The 23,956-nt window shown below is 36.7% G+C and overlaps 1 protein-coding gene, 1 non-coding gene and 1 pseudogene across 11 annotated transcripts in view; 2 read left to right on the top strand and 1 right to left on the bottom strand.

The window, feature by feature from the left end:
• Positions 1 to 23,956, top strand: part of FKBP5 (FKBP prolyl isomerase 5) — a 112,016-nt gene that overhangs the window by 1,929 nt on the left and 86,131 nt on the right. For 6 of the 10 annotated variants that reach the window (XM_034660605.1, XM_034660607.1, XM_019794192.2 and 3 more), the window contains exons 2-3: positions 4,519 to 4,588; positions 4,820 to 4,925. The gene's annotated coding sequence lies outside the window, so the exon portion shown is untranslated. Of the gene's footprint in view, positions 1 to 4,518; positions 4,589 to 4,623; positions 4,643 to 4,819; positions 4,926 to 23,956 lie in introns of those variants that run through there. The other 4 variants (XM_034660609.1, XM_034660611.1, XM_034660610.1 and 1 more) reach the window with 2 other exon arrangements.
• On the bottom strand, positions 1,979 to 3,677 carry LOC100481565 (annotated as a pseudogene).
• LOC117802479 lies at positions 19,140 to 19,246 on the top strand. The gene has a single exon (XR_004625861.1). It is a non-coding gene; the product is annotated as a U6 spliceosomal RNA (small nuclear RNA).

Below are 23,956 nucleotides of genomic sequence, written 5' to 3'. Positions count from 1 at the left end.
AAGAACAAAGTTATAATTTTAACTATGCTAATTTATTAGTATTTCACTGAATTGTAATTTTACTATTTACCTAGCTAATTAGTAACACCATTTAAAGCTGACCGCTTTAACAAATAGGCTAGCTGTGACTGGGATTTTTAAAAACAAAATCAAAGATGGTCTTTATAAAATGTTTTGTATCTCTAAAGCAACAGGCTTAAATGTTATAAGGTCTTTGTCTTTCCAACATTTAACAAAACAAACATTTTCCTGAATCTTTAATTTTTTTAGTTATGGTAATTTTAGGTGAATTTTAACCAGTTCAACATGAAAAACTTAAAATACTGTATTGGGCTACTAATTAAATCTTCAGTTTTCTGTTTGTTCTTGGATTGGAAAAGAACACGTATTTTGGGTTATTTAGTTTCCTAAAGGTTTCTTAGCTTAGAATGAATCAGTCTAGTGAACAAAGAACATCCTCTTTCTGTAGCTGTAGAAGAAGTTATTGCTATTAAAGCTGAGTTGTCTTTTTGATGCCTAGGGTAGATTGGTCAAGCAGTGACTCGTCCTGTAGAGTGGGTTTTATTCTGTATAAATAGTTGTAAGGAATCTTATAAGTCTGGGGGTCCTCATTGTTTTGGATGATTTAGGTAATTGTTCTTTAAAGTGTATAGGAATATATTAGTTTTAACTACTATGTGTAATTTATTATGTATAATAAGTATTATAATCTTTATCCTATGGTGATGTTTAAATATACCACATATAAATTAAGCATTTTATAGTTTTATTTACGTAAAAGCATATTTTAGGAACTTTATAAAAATGGCTTTTAATTAAAAACCCATTTTCAAATTCAGTTTTTAGATAATTTACTGGGTTTTTTGTCCATTTTAACTTGTGGTAGACCATATCATAAAATTATCAACCACATTTCAGTTTCAAAATTAAGCATAAATTGAATTCTCACATCTACATGATAAACATTGTGAGTGTGTTTAAGTCATAATCCTCATGTGTGGTTCCTTTTGAGTTTGGGGGTGGACAAATATTTTTGAATGAATAAAGCCACAAAAAACAAGGGCATTTATTAAAATAGCTAATTTGAGGATAAATCAGATGACACTGTTAGACATGAACATGGCTTTGACAGTACTATGCATGTTATACCTTAAGAATATCTCTGTACAGGCCTTTACTATAATTTTTCATAATTCCTAAAGAAAAAACATTTATACATATATTTTTTTAAAGGTTTTATTTATTTATACATGAGAGAGACGCAGAGGGAGAAACGGGCTCCCAGCGGAACAGGGAGCCTGACCAGACTCGATCCCAGGACCCTGGGATCATGACCTGAGCTGAAGGCAGACACTTAACCTATTGAGCCACCTAGGCACCCCAAGAAAAAAATCTGTATTGTACATATTTTGGCACACCAAATTCCATAATTATTTAATACTGAACAACTAAATATGGACATTTTATAATTCTGAAACTATTTGAACTTTTATTTTTTTAAGATCTTTTTTAAGTTTTTTGTTTGTTTGTTTTTGTTCTTGTTTTTTAAGTAATCTGTACACCCAGTGTAGTGCTCTAACCTGCAACCTGGAGATCGAGTCGCATGCTCCACTGACAGAGCCAGCCAGGCACTCTGAAACTATTTGAACTTTTTAAACCTAGCTGATTAATAATTAGATTTTGTTTTATTGTACATTTCTGAATTTTCTACAGTGCATTTTTTTTTTTTTCCAAACGTTCTCTGGGGGCGCCTGGGTGGCACAGCGGTTAAGCATCTGCCTTCGGCTCAGGGCGTGATCCCAGCGTTATGGGATTGAGCCCTACGTCAGGCTCTTCTGCTATGAGCCTGCTTCTTCCTCCCACTCCCCCTGCTTGTGTTCCCTCTCTCGCTGGCTGTCTCTACCTCTGTCGAATAAATAAATAAAATTAAAAAAAAATGCTCTCTGGCCAGTTTTATTAAAGAAAAATTTTGCACGATTTACTTTTTACCAGTTTTTTCTGGCATGCTCCTAATGATGTCAGAATCGCCTGGATCAGTGATAACCAGTGTGCATAGTCTGTCGTATTTTCCACATGCCGTGCCCAATTCAATATTATTGCCACTTTAGTGATGGACACCAGTTTTGGCCAATGTGATGTAGTACTCTATTTCAGATTTCTTCAAGGCAGGCAATTGTTGGCTAGCTTGACCAGTTTTGCTTGGCCACGTCTGATCATTTTGTGTGCTTGTACCCCATCATGTACTGTCCACTTACATTGAGTTGGAGCCTAGAGGTAATCGACTCCAGTGACTTTTTCTTCTGTGCAGCCACCACCTTCTTGCCTTAGGTGCGGGACAGCCCCCAACCAAGAGCAGTCGCCAAGATGGCCAAGGAGGGAGAAAGGATCTATTGTGCATTTTTAAGTTCTAATAATATATCCCCAGAGTGTAAAGAAAATTAAATCTGTACACATAGGAGACTGAGTGGTTGTTGGTATGAAAGTAACTTGATTTAAAAACATTAGCCACTTAAGTGTGATTTAATTTGCAAAAAAGATACATACCAAGTAAAAGACTCTTCTGTCCAAAGAGACAGCTTAAAATTAATTATAGTAGGTCCTTATGCACCCTTGTAACTAATCTGTGTAACAGGTTACTACGGATATTTTAGCAATATTTGAAACACTAAAATTCAAGCACTCAAAATAATTATATCTCACAGTTTGTTATGAAAAGAATTGGCTTGTACTCAGCTGAAACTTAAACATGTAAGACTATAATCCCTAAATGGAGCAAGTTCATTTTATGCTTCATTTAGTATTTACTTCTAGTCTTTTGGAAAACATCTAGTTAATGAGAGTGAAGGACCACCAGAGGGAGTATGGGGTCTACACATTTGCTCTGTTTTCTACTCTTGGTCTGGAAGAAAAACACTTTAAAAATAAGAATAAGATTGTAATTCTCTAAAACAGGAAAAAGATAATGAAAGTTGGGGGTTGTAGCTGTTTAGAGCTGCATTTGCTTTTGTAACAGTTAATCGAGGCTGTTTTCCTTGTTCTTTTAGAAAATGGTACAATTATTGGAAAAATGAAAATGATGTGTTTTCAGAGTGAATAATGGGTTAAGTAAATAATTACACATCTGTGAAAGTTAGGGAACATTCAAATGCTAAGAATGTTTTTTAAGATTAAAAATGCAGTACGTTAGAATTGTGTGTTCTTGAAGTTGCTTATTTTGACGGAGGAGAAATAAAAGAACAAAATCAAGCACCTTTAGAAGAGGGTTGTTTCCTCCTTTTATAGCTGCAGACCCTTCCTAAAGCAAGCAATGGTAAATTTCTAGATCCATTTGTAGCATTCTGCCTCCATCTTGGCAATTTATAAGTGATGTTAAATGAGGAGCCACTTCTAGTCCCCTGAAAATGATCATCTGATTATCAAAAGCAGAGTTGGGAATTTCGAATTGATCTCTTCAAAAATCAGATTTGTGTGTATGTTCCTTAATGTTACTACCTCTGCAAATTAAAGAACCTCCTCTACTTTCAGCTGAAAATTACACAGTGGAATTTCAAAGTCAAAATGTGTTCGTTGTAGACTTACTGCTGCAGTAAATTACTTTTTGGGATGGAGAAAACATCCTAGAGATTGAATCCTTTCCAGCATAAATTCTCAATGAAGATGGAATGGTCTTTACCCATGTTAAGTGTTAGCCAATGGATTATTTCCCTGTTTAACTTTTTTAAAAAGAAAGACAATAGGGGCGCCTGGGTGGCACAGCGGTTAAGCATCTGCCTTCGGCTCAGGGCGTGATCCCGGTGTTGTGGGATCGAGCCCCACATCAGGCTCCTCCGCTATGAGCCTGCTTCTTCCTCTCCCACTCCCCCTGCTTGTGTTCCCTCTCTCGCTGGCTGTCTCTATCTCTGTTGAATAAATAAATAAAATCTTTAAAGAAATAAAAAATAAAAAGGAAGACAATAAGATAAAACTTGTAATTTTAAATATTTTGGGTTTTCCCCCTCTCATAAAAAATTATTATGTAGTGGAGGTAATATTTAATGTTTTGAAGTTCTAGTTTGGGGAGGGGATTTGTTATGAGAATGTATTTCATTGAAGCAGAACAGGGTAACTTACATGGAAAGAAATCTTTTTCTCTTTTGAATTATTCTTAGGTTAAAACATAATACTTAGAAAAATTAAACAGATAGCTTTCCCATCTTATATTTATTTTCACTATGAACTTTATATGTTTTTTAAAAATATCTCTGTTGGTTCCAGGCGGACCTCTCAGAATCTATTCATTTATATATATATACACACACGTAGATAAAATATCTATATTTGTTGTATTTTATGTAACTATTTTTGCTATATGTTTATGTGCAATCAGTCCATCTATCTATACTATATGACTTTACAAGCTTATTTATATATGGGAACCCTCCCTTTTTTAAATGAAATCTTATTGCATTAAGTGGAATAAAGTATATGTTCACAAAAAGCTTGATGTAAAATGTTCATAGCAGCTTTTTTTCACAATAGGAATGAACTACTGATTCACACAACTTAAATGAATCTCAGAAATATTTGGAGCAAGAGAAGCCAGGCACAAGTATGTACCAAATGATGCCATTTGTGAAAAATATAAGAACAGGCAAAACTTTAGGTGTGTTGATAGAAATCAGGACAGTGGTTTCTGGGTAAGGGTTGTGGTTGACTGGAAAGGGGCAAAAGGGAACTTTCTGGGGAGATAGACGTATTCTGTAGCTTGATTTGGGTAATGCTAATTCAAGTATACACTTGTTGGGTAACTTTTTATTTTCATATAATTTTTAACTTACAGAAAAGTTGCAAGACCTAATACAAGGAACATCCAGATTCACCAGTTGTTGGTGTATGCGCTTGTTCAAACTTACTGAGCTGGCTACTTAAGATCTGGGCATTTTACGGTATGTAATTTTTACTTTAATGAGGAAAAGAGCTACAACAATTTGTTGAAGAAGACAATGATCTTGCTGTCTGCAAAAAGTGAAACACCTCAGTTCAGACTTCATCAGTGCTTTCGTAATGATGGAGAAAAAGAGAATCACTGACAGTCTCTTTTGTCTTTACATGTATGTATTTATGCTGCTTCTCTCTCAAGCGTCCTGATGACATATTTCATTAGAAGAAATAAGGTTCTGAAAATGATTCAAGGCAGAACTGCCAGCAGGGAAACCCTGCTTGATTTTGTTTTTCTATGCACATCATCTAGGGAATGAGACTGATAGCTAGCAATAGCTTTCTGGGAATTGAAGGTGGTGATTATTCCTGTTAGAAGAGTTGTACACCTATAGTGTGCTAGGTTTTGCACAGACATGTATAGTTTTTATTGTCTTGGAACTTACAGATGAAGAGGAGGCAAACAAATCTAATTGTCATTTTTGGGTGGTGCTATTTGTCATAGGGAGGAAAGATACGTGCTTGTAAACCATATATACTATTCTTGCTTATCAGTAAGTGGTGAATCTAAGCGGTCAATTTGTTTTCTATTAGTTGCAGTACTGTCGTAGTCTCAGTAGAGTGATGTGATTTAAATTATATTCATTTAAATTGTAACTTAAACTATGATCATTGTTAAAAATGTTCAACTTTTCCCCTCTACTTATTCGTTTATGTAATTTTAAATGTGTTTTTAATTTATGGATATCGGTTCTTTTTTTTTTTTTTATCTTTTCCTTTACTTAAAGAAGTTGTTTATTTGATTATTTACTAGAGTGGAAGATGTTTGAAATAATATGACAGCTAACCAGCATGTTCAACAAATTAATCATTGATATTGGGGATAAATGTTTATTTTGCCTTTACTAACCAAAACTGTTATATAGACTTTACATTTTCTTCAACAAAATTGTAAGTTCTTTGAAGAGAAAAATAACAAATGTCCAATGTCAACCAACATGGATAAAAGGATTTTTTCCATTTAATGAACATATTTATATTCCTCTGAAATGACACAGGATCTTTTCTCCCTTTCATACACATTAAATTTCGTTGGTCTATTGAAAATGAATAAAACATTATTTGATAAGTTTTTGTGTGTTAGAATTTTGTTTTGAGTTGTCAAGCCGAAATTACAGATAGAATTTTTAAGATATCTGGGGTGCCTTGGTGGCTCAGTTGGTCTTGATTTTTGGCTCAGGTCATGATCTCAGGGTGATGAGATCAAACTCCACCTTGGTCTCCTGCTGGGGGGGGAGCCTGCTTGGGATTCTCTCTCCCTTTCCCCGCCCCTCCCCCTCTCGTGCTCATGCTCTCTCAAAAAAATTTTTTTTAATTAAAATATTTTTTAAATATCTGTAGGTAGGCTTTTTAAATATTTTTTATTATGAAAGTTTTAAACTGCACACAACTGGGGAGAATAGCATTATGAACTTTCGTATACCTATTCTCCAGATTTATTAATTATCAGCATTTTGGTTAATGTACTTTTAAGTTCTCACCACAATTGTAAAATGGTAGTATTGGTGCATCAGATTTTTTTCTCTCAGTTTTTTCCAGAAGTTTTTTTTTTTTACAAATAGAGAAACTTCAGAAGCACTGTGTTTTAGTTCAGAGACTTGACTTTGGACAAATAGTAATTATAAAACTGTTTTAATCCTTACCTTTTTCCTGTCAATTCATAGCCTGAGGAAAAAAATTAATGTTTTAGCTTTTCTGTTAGAACAAAGCAGTCCAAATATTCTGTATCTGTATGATAAGCATTATTCATCTGGAAGGTTAGGTTATCTTTAAAGTGTATTATCTGAGGAATGCTGTTGTTTTAAATGTTTTTCCATAACCTTCTCTTTCTCTAAAAACTTAATTGTTGCTCTGCTTTCTAGACCCCAAGTCTGTATCTTCTGTCTAAACTTGAGGCCCAAATTTTCACCTATGTCTTGAAACTAAATATGTTTAAATACCATCTCTGTAGCAGCTGCTCGCCAACACTCCCTCCCCTCACCCCGAGCGAAAAAGCTCTTCCTAGTTTTCCTCTTCAGCTGTTAATAACTTGATTATTCTCGTTGGTCACTTTTACTCTTCCTAAGCTCATTGAGTCACTAAAACAGTTTGTTTCTAACCTTATAATGACTTTTTATCTTTTTGTCCTTTTCATTTTCAGTACAATAATCCTAATTTGTTTAACATGTTAAAGCAGGAGATTATCCCTAATCTATAATGAAGTTCATATATCTGAAAAGTAAGCTATGTTCCTAAAGTAAACTAAGGCATTTTCTTCCTTTCCAGAGAAGGCTTCAGTCAGCCTTCTATAGGCAAAGACATCATTTTTAAGGCCTAGGTGTTCACTGTATTTAAACTAAGTTTCTATATAAGACTTCAGAATTACTCAGCTCATATAACCTGCAGTATGATGGCTGGCAGAGCCTACAGTGTATCATGGATGGGCAGGGTGTAAGCAGCAGACTTCATTAGACCACAGAAATGGCCCAGGATGAGTTTCTTCCAGCCCAGGATATCTCGAAGTGCTTTGCTGTGGAGGAAATTCTCAGTGTACTTAACACGTTTTCAGGACTTCCTGGTGTTTTTAAGGCTAAAAGTACCATTCTATGGTTTACCTTAAGACTTATCCCTCATACCATATTTCCTGGCCAAGATAGTTCCCGTCTAAAAGCCACCTTTGCTGAAAGTGACATGATACTCTCATCATTTCTTTTCTTTACAAGCTCTTGGAATTGGCGTTTGTCAGAAATATAGGAGCCTGTGCTTAGTTAGGAGTATATAAAATAGAAATGGGAAAATAAGTTATATCCATTATGTTTCCCACTAGCTGTCATCCAGCCTCCAGGGGTCTTGGGCCTAATTCCTTTCCGGATGGATTGTAGTTTATCAACTTGGCTTGCTTTCGGTGAGCTTCCGGAGATCTTTTTTCTTTCTGCTCTTCTGGGAAATGTTTGACTCTCCTGGTAAGAACCAGGACCCAATTTGAGATTACTGACTTTGGGAATAAAAGAATAAAATACCATATTGCTTTACATAATCCAGAATATCTGGTTATTTTCTTCTAAGGGAATTAGGAATAATATGTGGATTCTGAGATGCTTATGCAGAAACTAATTTAATAGTTATTACGAGTGGAAAATGGAGGAGTAAAATACATTTCTAGAAAGCCTAGTCTGGTAGGAGTAGACATTGGGGTGAGATTCAGTAGCTATATGATCTTCGGCAAATTAAAATCAACCTTTCCGAGCCTTATTTTAATTGTAACATGAGTAGGTTGGATTAGGTAGTATTTTAAAATTTCTTTGCAGCTCTGAAATTCTAAAATGAATGGTTTGTCGGAAAAAAACTCCTAATTTATATTCTGTTTCTAGTAAATGGTTTTTCAGTTGTTTTATATTTTTTTTCTATTTCCTTTAGAGGTTAGGAAAAGGAATAAAGGAGTCAGATTTCCTAAAATTGATTAGATTTTAGTGTTATTTATCTATGTATCTTCACTGAATTTATGCTGGACTCCTTTATGCCTTCTATTTGTGTCCATTTTCTTGCTTTTATTGCTTTTTTCCCCCGTAACAGTATGACTTTCATACCCCTCTTTTCACTGCTTTTTGCTACTGCTTTTTTTCTAGCTGTTCTTCCCTGCTTATATTTCATTATGGGCATGGACTTTATCAATATACCCTTGAGTCTGAGCTATCACTAAATTAAATTTAGATATCCTAATGGTTGTTAGGATTAACAGGACCCTTCTACTCTATAATATAAAAGCTTAGAGAGAGGAGTCTGAGCATAAAGGGAGTGAGGGAGCCTGAAGGGAGAATGAGTGGTGTGGAAGAGAGTTTCCCAGGATTAATCTGGTATTTTGATTTAAAATATAAGTTAAAGTATTTAAGTCGGTGATGGTGACTCTGCCAGTGATAGTTTGGTCCCGAAGTCCTGCTGAACTGCAAGTTTCCTGAGGGCGGCAGCTGCACCTCTGGTACTGATTCCTGAGTGTTCAGGGTCATGCTGCAGGGTGAGCACAGGCTGAACTCAGTTGAGGTTAGGACTGATTCTTCAAGGCGTTCTGTGGTAGACTGCAGATTAAGAGTGTGGTACAGACTCTTAAGTAAGACCGTCACTACCACTATGTGACATTGAACCACATATATAGCTTCTCTGAGCCTCGTTTCCTCACTGGCAGTATTGAGGAGGGGCAGCTGTGAGGATTAAATGAGACTACATATAAAGGCACTTAGCCCAGAGCCTGGTACAGGTCTCCAGAAATACTAAATGTCATTATAGTTTCATTAATAAGCACTTTTATGTTTTAGATACTAGGTTCTCTTAGGTTCTAAGTAGTGTTGTTACAAAATAAATGAGACAAGAGCCTGTTCTTAGAAAAGATAGAATATGTGCACAGAAGAGTAATAACAACCTAGGTCCAATGGTAAGTGGTAAATGAGTGGTTTACTTAAGGACCCAAGAGGCAGGAATAATTGCTAAGCAGCTGAGAACTTCAGAAAGGTGACAGAACTTGATCTGAACTTTGAAGGACTCGTTAGCAAGTTAAGAAGACAGGCTCCTTAGAGCCAGACTGCCTGTGTCAGAATCCTAGCTCTGCTGCTGTGTAATCTTAAGCAAGTTACTTGACTTCCCTCCTAGGATTGTTGAGAGAATTAAATGAGCTGATACATGTCAAGTACTGAGAATGTGCTTCAAACATGGTTAGAGCATGATAAATTATTAGTATAAGTTGAGAGAAGAGAGAATGCCTTTCAGAAAGAGCATTGAGTGGGGCGCCTGGGTGGCTCAGCCGTTAAGCATCTGCCTTCGGCTTAGGTCATGATCCCAGGGTCCTGGGATCGAGCCCCGCATTGGGCTCCCTGCTCGGCCGGAAGCCTGCTTCTCCCGCTCACACTCCCCTTGCTTGTGTTCCCTCTCTCGGTGTCTCTGTCTGTCAAATAAATAAATAAAATCTGAAAAAAAAAAAAGAAAAAAAGAAAGAGCATTGAGTGATAATGAAAGGGAAATATTCTCGGGTATTTGAAATGATGAACCCAGATTGGCTGAGGGGAATAACCTGTGGGAAAATAGTTGGGTGATTATGTCGGCGCAGAATTATGAATGATCAAGCCAGGTATTATGAGATCTTTTCTGTATGTACTGAGGGAATGTGGGGAGGATTTCTTGGGTTATTTGTGAGGCATTCTTGTGTGTTATAGATAATGTTTCTAAGTCTGTATCTCTGGCATTTCTCACTTTCTTTTCTCATTTTAATATAACTGAAACTTGTATTCAAACTGACTTTGACAATAAAACTCATGATCTTCTATCCTGAACTATTTGTCCATTTCTTTTTATAAATGTGAGTTTTTGATTTCTTTTCTCTCCATATTCTGGTTGTTTACATTCTCCTTATTCCTTTTCTCCAGATTTTTCTCTCTGTCCTCAGAAACCCCAGGCTAGCTCCTAAATCGCTAAAGCCATCAAGTGAAAGAGCCAGGGAGACAGAGAGAGGAAGGGGGAAGTAACCTCTAGTCCAGCCATCTTGCTTACAGATGAAGACGTTGAGGTCCAGAGGAAATAAAGTTGTTATGTTTGAGATCCACAGCTAATGAGTGAGCAGGCCTGCACCTTTTTAGAGCTAAACTAGGGCTGTTTTTTACTGTCATGCCTACTGTGATTCTCAGCCATCTGGGTGGAAATTACAGTAGTACTACTGATAATTTTTCTACTATTGCTATTAAAAACCAAGATAAAAAATAATTTTACCACCAGGAAAAATGTCATAGTAATTCACACTTTTAAATGACAAGCCCATGATTACATTTCTTGGATGAGCATTACTATTCTTTTTTTTTTTTTTTTTTAACCATTGCTATTCTTAAAGTACTTTTTGAAACCAAGACTCCAAAATCTGCCTTAAGAAGAAAAGGGTTTCTTTCTTTCACTTTTAGAGTTGTAAATTATAAATATAATAGTGTTATAATCATAAATACCATTCTCCAGAAAAAGTGGGCTTTTTTGTTTGTTGCACTGATAAGATTAGCGTGAAGAGGCGGGAGCTTTTGTACTTTCACCTCACAGCCTCCAACCCTCTACTTCTATTACAGTAGTCTCTTAAGTTTACATCTTCTCTAGCCTCTTACATTTTATTTTGGTATATGCTTCACGTCATGATGAGAAACTCATTTAAACATTGTTTCCTTTTACACTGTTATCCTTTGTAGATGCAGTGTGGTGAAAGATCTGTAAAGCCCTAAGCTTAGTTTCTGATCACTCTAGATGCTCAATAAATACTCCCTTTTTACAGAGTAGATAATTTTTTCTCATATATAAATAATGTCTGTTTCTAGCTATCAAATCAATCATTATATTACTGTTGTTGTTTTTTTTTCCCCTGAAAATGTATTGTTTTAACTTTGGCAAGATGGCCTTCCTGCATTTGGAAAATTTGCATGGTGTACAAATACTTTTTAGTCACGTTAAGCATAATTTTATCATGAAATCATTTTGCACCTGGTAATAATGTTCTATATACTTTCCCATGATTACGGAAAGAAAAAGGCATGGGTTACATAAAGATACCCCAGACCTCTGCTTATCCTGCTGTTTTCCTTCAAAGAAAGTAGGCTTCTGGACTAGATTCATTTTTACCAAAATACTAATTTTTCTTTATCATTTTCAAATGCTGTGAAGTTGAATTGTATAATCCACAAGGGTATACAAAAGTTTTTTTCCATGTCCTCAAAGTTTTGTATCAGATCACTTTTTTTTTTTAAATATTTTATTTATTTATTCGACAGAGAGAGAGACAGCCAGTGAGAGAGGGAACACAAGCAGGAGGAGTGGGAGAGGAAGAAGCAGGCTTCATAGCAAAAGAGCCTGATGTGGGGCTCGATCCCATAACGCCGGGATCACGCCCTGAGCTGAAGGCAGACGCTTAACCGCTGTGCCAGCCAGGCGCCCCTGTATCAGATCACTTTCTTATATTTCCCATGGCTTGGTTTCTTTTTTCCTGTCTTCATTTTTTTGAAGGGAGAAGGGATTTTTTTTTCTCTGTCTTGTGATCTGCAACTTGTTTTGTATTTGGAGGATTCTTTAGGTAGAAGCCCTGCAATTCTTAATACATTGAGAAAGAGAGAGACTGTTGGTTATGTAACTTTCATTCTTATATCAGTAATATGATTTGTATTTCCATTTTTATAAATTATTAAATTCCTGTTATTGCTGTGTTAACTGTCATGTACCACTTATACGCACTGTAGTTATGTTTGGTCATATTAAGTTCATCCACTGTTGTCAAAAGTGGAAATACCATGGCTGGGGTGTGTTTATGTATTGCCTCTAGAGTTGTAGCCATTTACGAACAGGAAACTGAAAGCTAAAAGTTCAGGAAATGTATTGAGACTTCGTGGAAAAAATATATATGATACTTAACTGCTGAAATCCATGGACATTTGAAGACTAAAACATTTATATATGAGTTTAGTTAGAGATGAATATTGTGGATTCTTATAACAATGCTGTCAGATGCTTAAATATGGTAATAAATGCAGTATGTGCATTGTAGGCCAGGAAAGTTGTGCAATGCTAGAGAAAAATGCAACAGATTACTATATGTATTCAACTATACGCTTTCAAGAAATAAAACAGCTGGCACATTCGTCAGATTCTCCAAGGATGTCATATTTTCAGAGACTTGCAGTTTTGGTTTTAGTTTAGTTTTTGGTAAGGGGAGGTCTCTGTGTTATAAGGTACCCCATTTTACTCTTAGGAAGTTCTGATGGCTTAAGTTTTATTTTCTCATTTTGAATTGAACTTTGCGTATAATTTATTAATATATTCTGTAGTTTTCTTAGTGTTGAAAATAAAATTAATTGATCAAAATTACTTAAAAAGTTATATGTATGCAAGGTTTTTTTTCTTCAGGTATTGCGGCATTTTAGGTGCCTCATAAAATACTATGCATAGGCACCTTTATTTTTGAACTTATTTTTTAAATTTTTGTCAGAGGAGATGTGATCAATGTATATGTCTGGTAACCTGAATTTTCTCTTACTATACTTACCTATTTTAACAAGATGTGATTTATATGGATTCAACATTCTTACTCTTTGAGACAAGTAGGAAGTTTTAAATCTTAGAAATGGGAATTTTTCGAATGTTGTATTTTTGTTGCTGTTCTGTTGTATATTTCAACAAAAGAGGTGACTAATGACTATTTCACTGCCACATTAAGCGAGAATTCTATTTATTACAATGTTCTTTTTAGGAATTTTAGCTGCACTATATGTCTATGATTGTGGTCATTTTAACAATCTCATTAAAATTAGCCTCTTTTCAGGATTGATTTTAGTTTGTATCTGTTAGGGTCATATTTTTACCTCTGAACTATTGTGGCAGCCAAGGGGATAGAAAGCAATGACTTGGCAAAGATTGGGGATTATTGGTTCCACTCCAGGAGGTGAGCAGTGGCTTCCCAGTGGAAAGTCCCAGAATTCCGTTTCTAGCAGAAGAGGGGGGGATATGGACTTGGGGCTGACAAAACAAGGAGTTTCAAGAAGGCCAGACCACAAAGGGGCTGGGATGGAAAGATAAAAAGTTGAACTTCGTGCGGTAGCTGCTCTGTTGTTGCAGTAGATGGTTTTTTCAAGAACAAAAACTTAACTATTATTATACTTCTTGTATATATTATACAACTTCTTATGTATTATATGTTCATTGTACAAAAATTTAGTGAACATGTATAAATTAGTGAAGAAAATTAGTATTTCCTATGACTTTTTTTTCCCTCAGATGTTCTTCATTTCCCTTAAACTTAATTTAGCGTCTAGGTTACTTCTTATTTATTTGAAAGTGTGCTTCTTAAACTGTTCTCTACAAATTGTGCGTCTGATAACTTTTAAAATTAATTATGATGGGAATAGGAGTCCCTTTTTTAAAGCTTTTGTTTTTGTTTGATATAATTAATATATTAATTTGTATCTATTTTATGGGGAACCGTAGGCATAATGAGAACAGATACCTGGAAGTTAGAGTGGCTTTTACTGGGGAAATGGGAAAAATGGAGACCAAAAGTCCTTTGTTAGCTCTTTGAGAGCATGATCTAGGTTTTTCTTGTTCACCATTATGTCAGTATCATCAGGCACAGTGCTTGCCACATATTAAATGTTCCATTAATGATTGTTGAATAAATGGATGAGTTTTTCATTAAGCATTTTGAGTAGCTCATATTTCCTGCACTGTGGATGGTCAAGATCAGTTATATTCATCCAAAATTAAAGAGCCTTTGCTGTGTACAGCATTTTCTTTCTTTTTAAAATTTATTTATTATTAAAGTATAATTCACATGAAATGTTATATTAGTTTCAGGTGTACTGTATATATTTTTTAAGATTTTCTTTATTAGAGCACGCATGGGAGAGCATGTGTGCGGGGAGCAGAGGGACTCTCAAGCGGACTTGGCACTGAGTCCATGACCAGAGGTGAAGTCGTGAGTTGACCACCTAACTGACTGAGCTGCCCAGGTGCCCCTCAGGTGTACAATATGTTGATTCAACAATTCATTGCATTACTCAGTGCTCTCCGTGTTAAGTGTAGTCACCATCTGTCACCATACAAAGTAATTGCAGTACTGTTGACTATATTCTCTATGCTGTACTTTTCATCTTCATGCCTAATTTATCTCATAACTGAAATTTTGTACCTCTTAATCCCTTTCATCTATTTCACTGATCCACCCACCCACCCACCTCCCCTCCGGCAACCACCAGTTTGTTCCCTGTATTTTAGAGTCTGTTTTTTGGGGGCACCTGGGTGACTCGGTTGGTTAGGTGTCCAACTCTTGATTTCAACCAGGTCATGATCTCAGGGTTCTGAGATCAAGCACTATGTCAGGCTCCATGCTGGGCATGTAGTCTGCTTAAGCTTCTCTTCCTCCCCTGCCCCTCCGTGCCACCCAAGCTCACATGCTTGTGTTTTCTCTCTCTCTCAAATAAATAAATTAAAAAAAAAAAAGAGTTGGGTCTTTTGTTTCTTTTTTTCTTTCTTTTTTGGGGGGGCGCACGGGGAAGGGTCAGAAGGAGAGGGAGAGAAAGAATCTTAGGCAGGCTCCTTGCCCAGCATGAAGCCAGATGCGGGGCTCAGTCTTACGATGCTGAGATCATGACCTGAGCCAAAATCAAGAGTTGGAGGCTTAACAGATTGAGCCACCCAGGCACCCCTTTTTCTCTTCTTAAGTAAAAATTTAATACTGATTTTTTTAAAAGATATGTATGATTCGAAAAGATACATGCACCCTGCGTTCATTGAAGCATTATTTACAATAGCCAAAATGTGGAAGCAACCTAAGTGTCCGTCGATAGGTGAATGGATAAAGAAGGCATGATACACATGGATATTACTCAGCCATAAAAAAGAATGAAATCTTGCCATTTGCAACAACATGGATGGACCTGGGGGTTTATGTGAAGTTAGAGAAAGACATATACCTTTGATTTCACTTGGGTGGAATCTGTAAACAAAACAGAAAGACTCATAAATACAGAGAACAAACTGGTAGTTACCAGAAGGGAGAGGGTGGGAGGGTGAATGAAATAGTTGAAGGGGGTTAAGAGGTACAAACTTATAGTTATAAAATAAATCAGGGATGTACAGCATAGGGAATATAGTCAATAACATTGTAGTAACTTTGTATAGTGACAGGTGGTAACTACTCATTATGGTGAGCGTAATGATAAGTGTAGTCACCATCTGTCACCAAAGTAATTGCAGTACTGCTGACTATATTCTCTATGCTGTACTTTTCATCTTCATGACTTACATGTAATGTATATAAATATCAAATCACTGATGGTACACTGGACCTAATATTGTATGTCCAACCATACTTCAATTAAAAAAAGGTTGTATATGTATGTACCTCACACACATATACACCCCAAAAAATGAAAATCTCTTGTTTCTTCCCCTGAATCCCATTTCAGAATTAGCTATTAGTGGTTTGTTACTATTTCTTTTTAGATGTTTTCTTGCGTTTACAAATATATGAATTTCCTTTACACAAATAGAATAATAATGTACATTCTATTTTGTGACTTGCTTTTTTCCCCTCCCTTCAGGTAATTCTTAAACATCTTTCCATATCAAATTCATATATAGCTACTGCTTTATTTTTAGTTGCTGCATAATATTCCATTGTGGAGGTGTATAATAGTAGTCCAGTAAGGGGCGCCTGAGTGGCTCAGTCTGCTGAGCATCCAACTCTTGATCAGTTCAGGTGTTGATCTTGAGGTCTGTGGAGCCTACTTAAAAAAAAAAAAGGTCCAGGAAAGAAGTTTACTACTTTGTACTTTCTCTAAGGATATAAGGTGTTATTTTCTGATAACTGTACACACTTCCATTTTGCTGATTAAAGGAGTTCAACTTTTGAAAATGAATCCTTCCCATAGTAATTTGAGATATTTAGAAGATAGATTAATGTATTAAGATAAACATTTGTTAATGATGTTCTGAAGGGGTAGAGGGCCCTGAGTGCTGGTTTGAGAAGTTTGGATTTGTTGTGCTGGGGAACTATTTAAAATCCTTGAATTGGGAATGTACTGTGTGACAGAGGCTTTACTGGCAGTATGTATAGAATGAGTGGAAGTGAGTGAATAGGCTGCAAGTAGAGTACCACTGGAGAACTGTGGTAATTCAGGAAGGCAATGAAGAAAACCCTGAGCATGGTAATAGATACGAATTTGGAAAGTAAGGTGGTAGGAAACACAGTGAACAGTTGGCAGGTCCTGTTGATAAAATGGAGAAAAAAACATGTTATAAACCTAGAAGAATAGCCAGATAATACAGATTAATGGAATAAATAGAGAATGGGCCAATTTTGAAAAAGTTGATTTTCTTTAAAAAGGTAGGGATGTAAAAAGGGGTACCGAAGTATCTATGGTTAGGCAGTTAGAGATCAAAAACTGCAAAAGGGAAGCAAGAGGAATTATAACTAGATTTGGTTATAATAGAAGTAGTGGCTGGAATTAAGAGTGGTAAATTCTGCTCTGAAGTAGTTGACAGAAAACGGTGTTGATTGAGAACTACGTTTTGGGAAGGGGTACTCTCAATAATGGGAGATGGGTTGAAAGAATCAGGGAAAGAAGAAATTAGTAATCTGAGGAGTAGGGAAAGAATCTGGATATGTATCTGCATATGATATAATATTTACTTGATATTTTCCAGGTAGATACTGTGTTCTTCCTTTGGTAGCGATACCTCAAAATTATAATAGTCTTCTTAAAGATGGAGTTGATTTTATTTAATATTTAGTTAATATTCTACTTGAAAAAGGGTCTTGGAAAAGTAATTTTGGTGTCATATGCTATGTTCTTTCAGTTTCATAAAATGTTTTCATCTTGTTTTACTATCTCTGGGTCCTAAAAAAGAAAAAAATACAGCTTATTGCTGGAGAAAGTCCAGATACCTTGTGCAGCTTAATTGATCATTTAAAAAAATGTTCCCTGGCTTTTGAAGCGTGGCTAATAGCCGATGGTAAGAATCCATATCTTTTTAGGACAGTGTGTGAATTCAGAGTTTTTACTGTCATAGTACTTCTCAGGACGGAGCACAGGAAATGATCTAGTGTCAAAGTCAGGACCTCTGACACTATGTGAAATGGTTAGAGTTGCAAGCTCAGGATCATTCTACCTGGTTCCCCTGTTCACTAGCAATTTTGTGCCTCTTAATTTCACCATCTGGAAATGGCAATAACAGTTCCTATAGCATAGGGTTATTGAGAGAGGCTCCATCGTGGAACTTACATTCTAGTAAGGAGAGACAAGAAATAGACAAGTAAATATATGTGCCAGGTGGTAAGTGGAAGGGAAAAAAATGGTAGAGCTGATTGCTGTTGTTTCTTGTTCTTTTTTATATTGGGTAATAGAAAGTATTTGAACAGAGACCTGAAAGAAGTGAGGGAGCAAACTGTGTGTCTCGGGGATGGGGGGGGGAAGAGTTCCAGGCTGAGGGGACAGCAAGTGCAAAAGCCCTGGGGAGAGGCATGTTGGAGGGGGTATAACAAGAAGGCTGGTGTGGCAGAAACAGAGTAAGCGAGAAGAGAAGCAATAGGAAGATAATTTCAGAGATAGCCAGTGACCAGCATGTAGGGTGTTAAGTATAAGAAGGACTTTGGATTTTATTCTGTGTGAGCTGGAAAGCTGTTGGAGGGTTGCCAGAGTAATTTTTTTTGAGCTAGTCTGATTGTCACTTCTTTCCTTAAGAATGCTTCAGTTCTCTCTTTCCTTTGGAGTAAAGTTCAGATGCTTTATTCTGGCACACAGTCCTTCACAGTCAGCTTCTGCCTATTTATTCAACATCATCTGCATCCTTTCCACATGTACCCTCCACTTTAGCCAAATTGGATTACATGTGGTTCCTTGGAGGGGTCATGATGATTCACATCTTTTTGTCTTTCTGCATGCTCTTTGCCCTGTGAGAAACCCTCCCTCTCAGCTCATGGAGTCATTGGCTGTGTTTTAGAGTGTCCTTTTTGTGCTCCTCGAGCACCCTGTGCCTTGTCCTCACCCCAGTCTCCCCTCTAGTAACTTTCTACTCAAGCCGCAGTCCTGGAATGTGCTGTGTGCTGTGTTCTTTTACCAGCCTTGATTTTACTCTTGCCACACCCTTGCCAGTTGAAATTAATGTCCATCCTTCAAGAACTGGCAGGAACACTGCCCTCTTTTCCCTGCTTTATGAACCGCCATCTTTTCCCTACCCTTACAAATACTTCGTAGCTCTCTCATACTTAATCACAGTTCTCTTGAATTGAAATGTTTCTTTGCTTTGCCTCACACAGAATCCTTGGCCTTACTCATACTAGTTTCCATTGTGGCTCCCGGTGTAGGGTCTTGTGCAGATTTCGCCTTTGGTAGGTACTCTTGGTATGCAGGATCCACGGGATTACTAGAAAACTGTTGGGTTTCAAGATGGTCAGGACCACAATCAAAGTTAAGACATCTGTTAAATTAACAAAAATTTACTGTAACAATGTTGATGATGGCATGGCTACCTTGGTTCTCTCCTATATTCACTATTGGCACCAAAAATTAGAGCACCCCCTTTGAAATGTAGTTTGGCAAGATGTATTCAGACACATAAATGTTTCATGGGTTTTGACCCAGTGACACCACTTCCAGAAATCATTTTAAAAAAATAATACAGTGCTTGCTTTGGGAGCACATGTACTAGAGTTGGAATGACACAGAAAAGGTTAGCGTGGCCCCCATGCAAGGATGAAACACAAACTCGTGAAGTGTCCCATATTTCTTGTAAGTAATATCTCAATTAAAAAAGAAAAACCTTAAAAAGAAAATAATACAAACCAGACTAACAGTTATAACTGCTAATGTTGAAAGTTTACTAGGTGACAGACACCATCTAAATCCTTTACTTAATTTAATCAAAATTCCAAGAGGTGTGACTACTGTTACTTCATATGATAGGTGAAGAAATTGCACAAAGTAGTTGAGCGACTTGCCCAAGCAGCACTCATAGCTGCTATGTTGTCAAGCCGAGATTCTCACTGAAGCAGAGTGTTTAAGAATCCATATGCCTGGGTGGCTCAATTGGTTAAGCGTCCAACTTGATTTTGGCTTGGGTCATGATCTCAGGGTCGTGGCATCCAGCCCTGTGTCCGGCTCCATGCTCAGCAGGAAGTCTGCTTGAGATTCTCTCCCTGTCCCTCTGCTCCTCCTGCGTGTGTGTGTGTGTGTGTGCGTGTATGTGCGCTCCTCTCTCTTTAAAATAAATAAATCTTTCAAGAATCCATACTCTCTTTTTTTTTTTTTTTAAGATTGTATCTTTAAGTAATCTCTACACCCAACATGGGGTTTGAACCCACAACCCTGAGATCCAGAGTTGCACACTTCACCAACTGAGCCCTCCAAGCACCCCGAGAATCCATACTCTTAATTGTATAATAAAAGCTTAAGCACGAAAATGTTCACAGCAGTGTTAAGCAGAATAGATACATTGGAAGCAATGTATGTTAGGAATTAATGTCCATCTATTCAATAGGGTAATTTTTCTAATAGCTTTATTGACATAAAATTCACATAGCATGGTATTCACCTCTTTAAGGTGTATAACTCAGTGGTTTCCAATATATTTACAGAATTGTGCAATTATTACCATTATCCCACTTAAGAGCATTTTATTACCCCCAAAAGAAATTGCACACCCATTAACAGTCACTCCTACTTCCACCATTACCCTAGGTAACCACCAGTCTACTTTCTGTCTCTGTGGATTTATGGACATTTCATATAAATGGAATCATACAATATATGGTATTTTGTGTCTCTCGTTGAGCATAATATTTTCAAGGTTCATTCATGTAGCATGTTATCAGTACTTCATTGCTTTTCATTGCTGAATAATACTGTTTTGTATGGATATACTACATTTTATTTACCTATTCAACAGTTAATGGACGTTTGGATTGTTTCTACTCTTCAGCTATTATGAATAATGCTGTTAGGAACGTTGATGCACAAGTTTTTGTGAGGATGTATGTTTTCATTTTTCTTGGAATTGATCAAATGATAACTTTAACTTTTAGAGGAACTGCCACACTATATTCCAAAGCAGCTGCACCATTTTACACTCCTACTAGCAATGTGTGAAGGTTCTACTTTTTCCACATCTTTGTCAATACTTGTTATGATCTGTCCTTTTCCTAATAGCCATTCTGGTGGGTATGGAGTGGTATCTCACTGTGGCTTTGATTTACATTGATGACTAGTGATGTTCAGCATTTTTTCATGTGATTATTTGCTATTTGTATATCTTCTTTGGAGTAGTATCTATTTGAATACTTTGCTCATTTTTTAAAGATTTATTTATTTGAAAGATTTATTTTAGAGCAAGTGGGGCGGGGGTGGAGAGGCAGAGGGAAAGAGAGAGAATCTCAAGCAGACTCCTCACGGAGCATGGAGCCCACGACACTGCCATCACGACCTGAGCCGAAATCAAGAGTTGGATGCTTAACTGACAGAGCAACCCTTAACGGCGCCCCTTAAGATTTCATTTTTTAAGTAATCTCTGTGCCCAATGTGGAGCTTGAACTCACAACCCTGAGATCAAGAGTCGCACACTCCACTGACTGAGCCAGCCAGGCGCCCCTGCCCATTTTCTTTTTTTTTTTTTTTTTAAAGATTTTATTTATTTATTTGACAGAGATAGAGACAGCCAGCGAGAGAGGGAACACAAGCAGGGGAAGTGGGAGAGGAAGAAGCAGGCTCATAGCAGAGGAGCCTGATGTGGGGCTCGATCCCATAACGCCGGGATCACGCCCTGAGCCGAAGGCAGAGGCCCAACCGCTGTGCCACCCAGGCGCCCCTGCCCATTTTCTAATTGGGTTATTTATTTTCTTTATTTCTGAGTTGTAGATTTTTTTATTCAAGTATTATTGATATTAGTTTCAGGTGTACAATATGGTGATTTGACAGTTAACTACATTATGAAATGCTCACCACGATAAGTGTAGTTATCTATCACAATATAAAGTTATAGTATTATTGACTGTATTCCCTATGCTACAATTTTCATCCCTCTGACTGATTTGTAACTGGAAGTTTGCTCCTCTTAATTCCCTTAACCTATTTCACCTCTCTCCGGCCCCCTCCCCTCTCATAGCTATCAGGTTTCTTTTCTCTATATTTATTTATTTTTAAAGATTTTATTTATTTATTTGACAGAGATACATACAGCCAGCGAGAGAGGGAACACAAGCAGGGGGAGTGGGAGAGGAAGAAGCAGGCTCATAGCGGAGGAGCCTGATGTGGGGCTCGATCCCACAACACCAGGATCACGCCCTGAGCCGAAGGCAGACGCTCAACCGCTGTGCCACCCGGGCACCCCTCTCTATATTTATGAATCTGTTTCTACTTGTTTTGTTTTTTAGATTCTATGTATGTAAAAACTTGTGGTATTTAGCATAATACCCTCTAGGTCCATACATGTTGTTGCGAATGTATGATTTCACTCTTTTTTATGGCTGAGTAATATTCCACTGTATATATATACCACATTCTCTTTAGTCGTTCATCTAATAGACACTCAGGTTGTTTCCATATCTTGCCTATTATAAATAATGCTGCAATAAACATACGGGTGCCTGTATGTTTTTGAATTAGTGTTTTTGTTTTCTTCGCATAAGTACCCAGAAGTGGAATTACTGGGTCATATGGTATTTCTAACTTTCAGTTTTTTGAGGAACCTCCATACTGTCTTCTGTAGTGGCTGCACCAATTTACATTCCCAACAACTAATGCAAGGAGGCTCCCTTTCTCCACATCATTGCCAACACTTGTTATTTTTTGTCTTTTTGATAGTGGCCATTCTAACAGGTGTTAGGTGATATCTCACTGTGGTTTTGATTTGACTTTTCCTGATAAGTGATGTTGTGCATCTTTTCATGTACCTGTTGGCCACTTATATGTCATCTTTGGAAAAATATCTATTCAGGTCCTCTGCCCAGATTTTAATCAGTTTGGTTTTTTGGTGTTGAGTTGTAGGAGTTCTTTATATATTTTGCATATTAACCCCTTATTGGATATATTATCTGCACATGTCTTCTCCCATTCAGCGGGTTGCCTTTTTGTTTTGTTGGTGGTTTCCTACACCATGTAAAAGCTTTTTAGTTTGATGTCTCAGTTGTTTTTGCCTTTGTTTTCCTTTCCTGGGGAGACATATACAAAAAATATTGCAAAGGCTGAGGTCCAAGAGTTTATTGCCTGTGTTTTCTTTTAGAAGTTTTATGGTTTCAGGTCTTATATTTAGGTCTTTGATACATTTTGAGTTTATTTTTGTGTGTGGCGTAAAAAAGTGGTCCATTTTCATTTTTTTTGCATGTAGTTCTCCAGTTTTCTCAACACCATTTTTTGAAGATACTGTCTTTTCTCCATTGTATATTTTTGCCTCTTTTGTCATAGATTAATTTCACCATATAACCTTGGGTTTATTTCTGGGCTTTCTATCCTGTTCCATTGTTCTATGTGTTTCTTTTTGTGCCAGTACCATACTGTTTTGATTACTGTAGCTTTGTAGTATAGTTTGAAATCTGGGATTGTGATACCTTCAGATTTGTTCCTTTCTCAAGATTTCTTTGGCTATTTGGGGTCTCTTGTGGTTACATAACATTTTAGGATTATTCTATTTTTTTTTTTGGAAATGCTATTGGTATTTTGATGGGGATTGTATTGAATCTGTGGATTGCTTTGGGTAGTATGGACATTTTATTTTATTTATTTTAAGGTTTTATTTATTTGAGAGAGAGAGAGAGAGGGAGAAATAGAGCAAGCAAGGGGAGGGACGGGGGCAAGCAGACTCTGCACTGAGCACAGAGCCTGATGCAGGGTTTGATCTCAGGACCCTGAGATCATGACCTGAGCCAAAATCAAGAGTCAGACACTTAATCAACTGAACCACCCAGGTGCCCCTGGATATTTTAACAATATCAATTTTTCAAATCTAGGAGCATGGTATATCTTTTTATTTTTTTGTGTGTCATCTTTAATTTCCTTCATCATTGTCTTATAGTTTTCAGAGCACAGATCTCCCACCTCCTTGGTTAAATTTATTCCTAGGTATATTATTATTTTTGATGCATTTATTTTCTTACTTTCTTTTTCTGATAGTTATTAGTGTATAGAAACACAATAGATTTTCATATGTTGATTTTTGTATCTTGCAATTTTACTGAATTCATTTATTCTAATAGTTTTTTTGGTGGAGTCTTTAGGGTTTTCTTTGTATAGTATCATGTCATCTGCAAATAGTGACAGTGTAACGTCTTTCTTACCAATTTGGATGCTTTTTATTTCTTTTTCTTGTCTAATTACTGTGGCTAGGACTTCCAGTACTACAGTGAATAAAAGTGGTGAGATGGGCATCCCTGTCTTGTTCTGACCTTAGAGGAAATTGAGTATGATGTTAGCTGTGGGTTTATATGGCCTTTATTATTTTGAGATATAGT

The sequence above is a fragment of the Ailuropoda melanoleuca genome, chromosome 5, assembly GCF_002007445.2.
Source record: "Ailuropoda melanoleuca isolate Jingjing chromosome 5, ASM200744v2, whole genome shotgun sequence".
NCBI classification, from domain to species: domain Eukaryota; kingdom Metazoa; phylum Chordata; class Mammalia; order Carnivora; family Ursidae; genus Ailuropoda; species Ailuropoda melanoleuca.
Note: the sequence above shows the minus strand (reverse complement) of the source record. Positions and strands in the feature narration are given on the sequence as shown.